General features: G+C 43.3%; 1 protein-coding gene across 1 annotated transcript in view; it reads right to left on the reverse strand.

Annotated features, from left to right (window-relative positions):
- Window positions 1-1470, reverse strand: part of MAP3K19 (mitogen-activated protein kinase kinase kinase 19) — a 65794-nt gene extending 64324 nt beyond the window's left edge. The window contains exon 1 of the mRNA XM_021923533.2: window positions 628-1470. The gene's annotated coding sequence lies outside the window, so the exon portion shown is untranslated. The remainder of the gene's footprint in view (window positions 1-627) is intronic.
- Between the last annotated feature and the right edge of the window lie 5482 nt (window positions 1471-6952).

Below are 6952 nucleotides of genomic sequence, written 5' to 3' on the forward strand. Positions count from 1 at the left end.
TGGTCTGACAGTCTCTTTGAAGGTAAATGCCAAGAGTAGGCAATTGCCAGTCACCGATAATTAATGTCCTTGGTTATGCATATGATTTTGCAAATTGCTTTCTGAAAAAGTATCTGTAAGTAGAAAATCTAAACAAGAGGATCAATACCCTGAGAAGACAGCCCTTTAAAAATGTATCCTCTGAACTCCTTTCATAACAACTAAATATTATGCAAGGCATAGGCTCTCTGATTCCCTTTTCAGGATAAAGATAATAACAGCAACTGGTCCAAAGGGATCTAAGCAGCAATTGTACAAATGGCAGTGATGCCAAGGGAACTCCTCTGAGCAAGTTGATAGTGGTCCTCTGGAGGCTTCCTGGGAGCAAATCATTTCCCAGGGGTGTTGCGTGACTTCTAGCATCCAGCCCGAGGAAGGTGGAAATCGACTGCTCCTGTGTTCCTTTATTATCTTGTTTTCCACCCCAGTGTCCTGTTTGATCCCTTTTCTTTTTTATATATTCTGTCTGAAACTTCCTAGGATTACATTGGAAAAGAACTCATTTTTCTTTAAAAGGAGTCATATGTAGTCTGTGCCCTTTTCACCATCCACTCACCCACCCAAAGATGGAAACAAATATCAACTAACCAGTAAATGTTGAACTTGCTCAAGATCACCTTGCCATGAACTTTGTAGAAGTTGCATTTGGGGAGCCTGGATTCTATTAACTGCCAAGAGTTGTCTTTGGATATTGCAATTAGCTACGTGAATTGCGGTTCGATTGCTGTAATTGCAAAGGGTGATATCTACTCCCCTTTCCAGAAGAAATCCAACAACCTGCAAAACAACACAGTCTTAGTTAAATATTTTTAAGTACCAACAGTGTCTTCAGAGCTGGGTGGAAAACTGACTTAGGCATGGCTCTGATTCATTGGGAAGTGGGTGACTGCTATTTGCCCTTCTTAATTTGGGAAACAAAAATCTCATGACATGCATGATTTTTGGATACTCTTTTTTGGAGGGACTAGAGATCCATGAGTATTGTATGTTAAACCCACACAAAACATTGAAGTTTTATAACTGTCTAACATCGAGAATACAAAATCAAAGGGAGCAGGCATGGTGGTGTGCACCTATAATCCCAGCTACTGGGAGATTGAGGCAGGAGGATCACTTGAGCCCGGGAGTTCAAGGCCATCATGCACCATAATCCTACTGTGAATAGCCACTGCACTCTAGCCTGGGCAACATAGCAAGATCCTGTCTCTAAAAAAATACAAAAACAAAGATGATTCAGGCTTACTTATTCTTGAATGTTGCAAGTATTTCTGCAAGTGTTTCTAGAAAGAGAGTAAACTCTATTCAGTATGGTAAGGGGACAGATTGCCCAGTTGCGAGTTAAGAACTGTCCTTGGTGCTGAGACTGCACCAATGAACAAGACCAGTAGCCAGCCTTTAAGGTATTTGCAGTCTACTGAAGAACAAAGACACTTAAAAAAAAAAAAAAACAAAAAAAAAAAAAAAAAAAAACAAAAAAAAAACCAGGTAATTGCAACATGGGGTGATAAATGTAACAAGAGAAGTGAATACAGGAGGTTGATGGGGGCACTTTGAGGAAATTTTTTAAGATATCTTGGAGAGTCTGCGAAGACTTCTTGGAGAAAGTGATGTCTAAGCTGAGACCTGAAGAATCAGACTCAGCCAGGCACACTGGGAGAAAGATTGTTCCAAGCAGAGCATACAATGTGAATAAAGTACAGTGTGTATAAGAGGGCAAGTAATATTCAAAGCTCTGGAAGGAGTTAGGTATGTCTAGAGCTCAGGATAAGAAACGGAAGGGAAGGAGATGTGGGTGGAGAAGTCAGCAGTGCCTGAGTCCTGAAAGACCTGACAAACCCCTTTGAGGAGTTAGGGCTGTGTCTTCAGGGCAATAGGCAGACAGTGAAAGATTTTCCTCAGAAAAATGACATACTCGGGTGAGTGTTTTAGAAAATCACTCTGGCTGCTGAAACAGATTGATGTGGGGAAGAAGGGAAGTGGCGAGACCGGGGAGGAGACTACCACAGTTGCCTCATGGAGAGATGACAGTGACTGAACAAGAGAAATGGTAGTGGAGATTTAGTGACTGAGGGCATAATCTAGGAACACTTAAGAGGTGGAATTGACAGAACATAGCCACTTATTCAATGTGGGAGTTAATGGTGAGCCAGAAATCAAGGATAATTCCAAGATACTGTCTTCAGTGTACTTTTGTCTGTCTTCTGTACTGCCACTGCAGACCAGGTCCCTTGAATGAAGCAATGGAACAGCCTTCTCTCCATATCAAGTGCTTCTACATGAAACTCGCTAGAAAGGCCCAAATCAAAAATTCAGATAACAGCAAGAGATGGAAAGATGAGAAGAACTTGGAGCCCTCATACCACCATTTCTGCTGGTGGAAGTGTAAATGGTGCATCCACTTTGAAAAACAGTCTGGTTTGGGAGGCCAAGGCAGATGGATCACGAAGTCAGGAGTTCAAGACCAGTCTGGCCAAGATGGTGAAACCCCATCACTACTAAAAGTACAAAAATTATCTGGGCGCCGTGGCAGGTGCCTGTAATCCCAGCTACTTGGGAGGCTGAGGCAAGAGAATTGCTTGAACCCAGGGGGCAGAGGTTGCAGTGAGCCGAGATCATGCCACTGCATTCCAGCCTGGGCGACAGAGTGAGACTCTGTCTCAAAGAGAGAGAGAGAGAGAGAGAGAGAAAAGAAAACCAGTCTGGCAGTTCCTCAAATGATTAAACATAGAACGCCCCTATGATTCAGCAATTCCATTCCTAGGTATGGTACTCAGGAGAAATGAAAACATATACCCACACCACAACCTGTGCACAAATGTTTACAGAAGCATTATTCATAGTAACCAAAAGGTGAAAAGAACCATTTTCCATCCATGGATTGGATAAATAAAATGTTGTATATGAAGACAATGTGATATTATTTGGCTATAAAAATCAAGTACTGACACATGCTACTACATGAATGAACCTTGAAAACATTATGCTAAGTGAAAGAAGCCAATCGCATACTGCATGATTCCATTCATATGAAAGTCCCAAATAAGAAAAGTTATAGAGGCCAGGCACGGTGGCTCATGCCTGTAACCCCAGCACTTTGGGAGGCCGAAGCAGGTGGATCACCTTAGCTCAGGAGTTCAAGACCAGCCTGGGCAACATGGTGAAACCCTGTCTCTACAAAAAATACAAAAATTAGCTGGGTGTGATGGCACATGCCTGTAGTCCCAGCTACCCGGGAGGCTGAGGCAGGAGGATCACCTCAGCCCAGGAGGTAGGGCCTGCAGTGAGCTGTGATTGTGCTACTGCACTTCAGCCTGGGCAACAGAGTGAGACCCTGTCTCAAAACAAACAAATAGACAAACAAAAAACAATAAAAAAAGAACAGCTATACAGAAAGAAAGTAGATAAGTGGCTGCTTAGGGCTGGGGTGGAGTTGGGAAGAAAGGATAGAGAGTGATAGCTAAAGGATATCGGGTTTCTTTTTATCTTCTTTTTTGGGGATGAAGTTCTTTTTGAGAGGATAAAAGCGTTCTAAAATCAATTGTGAGAATTGCACATTAATATGAATATACAAAAAAATGGAAGTAGCCACTTTAAGTAAAAGTAAATTGTATGGTATATGAATTTTATCTCAATAAAGCTGTTTTTGAAAATGCCTTTGCATGCCTTTATGGCCTTGCGTGATCCAGCGCCTGTCTGCATTTCCAGTTTTATCTTGTGCCAGTCTTCATCCTCCCTCTGCAAAATCAAGTCACCTTTCTATACTTCAAATGTACAAGATTTCTTTTTCCTTCATTATTATTATTATTATTATTTTGAGATGGCGTTTCACTCTTGTTACCCAGGCTGGAGTGCAATGGCGCGATCTCAGGTCACTGCAACCTCCGCCTCCAGGGTTCAAGTGATTCCCCTGCCTCAGCCTCCTAAGTAGCTGGGATTACAGGCCCCCACCGCCACACCCGGCTAATTCTGTAGTTTTAGTAGAGACGGAGTTTCTCCATGTTGGTCAGGCTGGTCGCGAACTCCTGACCTCAGGTGATCCGCCTGCCTCAGCCTCCCAAAGTGCTGGGATTATAGGCGTGAGCCACCGCTCCCAGCCAAGACTTTTTTTTCCTAACCAAGGCCTTTGTCTTTGCTGTTCCCTCTACCCCAATTGACCTTCATTTATGTCTTAGCATAAATACAACACATCAGTGAGGATCTCTTGACCACTTTATCAAAAGAGAAGCCCTCTATTGGTTACTTCAAAGTACTAATAACAATTCGTAATTTTTTTTTTTTTTTTAATTTTTTTGAGATAGAGTCTCGCTCTGTCGCCCAGGCTGGAGTGCAGTGGCGCCATCTCGGCTCACTGCAAGCTCCGCCGCCTCCCAGGTTCATGCCATTCTCCTGCCTCAGCCTCCCTAGAAGCTGGGACTACAGGCACCCGCCACCACGCCCGGCTAATTTTTTTGTATTTTTAGTAGAGACGGGGTTTCACCGTGTTCGCCAGGGTGGTCTTGATCTCTTGATCTCCTGACCTCGTGATCCGCCCGCATCGGCCTCCCAAAGTGCTGGGATTATAGGCGTGAGCCACCGCGCCCGGCCCACAATTTGTAATTTTTTAAAGTGCTTCTTGTTTCCTTATTTGTTGTGTTTCACCTTCCCTCAAATGTAAGTCCCCAAGGACAAGAGATCTTATCACATGAACAAATATTTTATGAATGAGTGAGTGAATGGTTTAAGATAAATAGATGATGATGCCTTAGTTTAATTCAATTTCAAATAATTAAATGTTTATTTGATTTAATATGATGGGTAACACTGATACTGGTGTCCCTCAGGAGGGTAAGGTTTGGGAAGAAAGACGATGAAGATAATTTTGGACCTGTTGTGTTTGGGATGTCTATAATATACAAGTGGAGATACTTAGTTGGAGTTCAACATTATGTGTGTGTGTGTGTGTGTGTGTGTGTGTGTGTGTGTGTGTGTGTCCGATATGGGCTTGAGAATCAGGGGCCATCCTCACATTATGGAAGGACACCAACATTTAAAGGATGAGAAGAAAGAACCCATGAAGGAGACTGGATAGAAGTTGCCAGAGAGGTAAGGGGAAAAACCAGGAGGAGGTCAAGGAAGAAAACACTTGAAGAAACATTGGAGTCCAACGGTGCTAACAGGTAGATGTGGCAAAGGACATTATAGGGGACATTGGCAAGAGCAGTTTCAATGGAGTAGTAGAGGAAGATGTCACACTGCAGTAGTTTGAAGAAGTAAGCAAGTGGGGGCAGTGAGGATAAACCAGTAAAACATTCTTTTTTTGTTTTTGTTTTTGACAGAGTCTCCCTCTGTTGCCCAGGCTGGAATGCAGTGGCACTATCTTGGCTCACTGCAACCTCTGCCTCCCGGGTTCAAGCAATTCTCCTGCCTCAGCCTCTGTAGTAGCTGAGACTACAGGCACCCGCCATCATGCCCGGCTAATATTTGCATTTTTAGTAGAGATGGACTTTCACCCATGTTGGCCAGATTGGTCTCGAACTCCTGACCTTAGTTGATCTGCCTGCCTCGGCCTCCCAAAGTGCTGGGATTACAGGCATGAGCCACTATGCCTGGCCGTCACCTGGTTTTTGACAGCAGACCCTGATGGTTTATGTGATTTGTTCAGCTGAATGGATTCAGGACTTTGGGTGGCATTGTTGAGGTGATTACTGTAGATTGGCCTCCTCCTGCTGCTTGGAGTTCTGTTGACAATAGCTTTCACTGAATGTTATATGAGACAAATTGATGAATCTGGCCCTAGCCTCTGTTGGTGAGATTAATCAGAGTGGCCAACAGAGTGGTGAAATCATGAGAAAATTCATCAGATGCCAAGATAGTGCAGAAATGAGGGGTGGACCTTGTTAGGAGGCACGTCTCCATGGGTCTCTTATATTTCTGCAGGTCTTGTGAGCAAAGGCACTGATTGCTTTTATTCCATGCAAACTTTTCAAGCTTATTTGTATAGTGAATGGCTTTGGAAGATAGAGATAGTGTCTCCTTCTCCAGCAAAGAGTAACTTTGCTTACTGCCCATTGTAAATTATTAGGGATTTCCAAGTTGAGGGTTCCTCTGCTGTTATGCAACCCACTGCATGTTCAGGGGTCACCTGGTCCTCTTCCTATTACTCAGTGGGAATTAGGGCTTAGGGAACGGATACAAAACTGCTAAAATTCTGACTAATGCTATTGTTATGAATAAACACACTGCCCTTTTTCTCTGATCCAGTAGTTCTTTCTTCTGCTAGGAATCCAAGCAATTCTGGCAAGCTAACTCATTAGCTGTGAGTAGGGTAAAATCTCAGATCCTTCATAGTTCTCAAGAGATGTCTGCAAGTGAAAAGGCCTGAGAGAGGAAAGGAAGTGGTTGCAGGAGGACGTGGGATCAGTGGAGGTGTTTGCTTCTTTATGCACTGGCAGAAGGCACTTATCTAAGCATTTTTAAATGCTGATAGAAAGAAGCATCATTGTTTGTAATAACAAGAATCTGGAGACCACCCAGATGTCCACCAGAGTAGGATAGGCAGATAAATTGTGTAGGCAAATAAATTGTGGCATATATATATATATATATATATATATATATATATTTTTTTTTTTTTTTTTTTTTTTTTTTTTTGAGACGGAGTCTTGCTCTGTCACCAGGCTGGAGTGCAGTGGTCGGATCTCAGCTCACTGCAAGCTCTGCCTCCTGGGTTTACGCCATTCTTCCTGCTCAGCCTCCCGAGTAGCTGACTATACCACCTCACCGGGTTGTTTTTTGTATTTTTAGTAGAGACGGGTTTCACCAGGTTAGCCAGGATGGTCTCGGATCTTCTGACTTGATCCGGCCTGCCTCAGCCTCCCAAAGTGCTGGGATTACAGGCTTGAGCACCACGCCGGCATATATATATATATATATA

The sequence above is a fragment of the Papio anubis genome, chromosome 10, assembly GCF_008728515.1.
Source record: "Papio anubis isolate 15944 chromosome 10, Panubis1.0, whole genome shotgun sequence".
In the NCBI taxonomy this organism is placed as follows: Eukaryota; Metazoa; Chordata; class Mammalia; order Primates; family Cercopithecidae; genus Papio; species Papio anubis.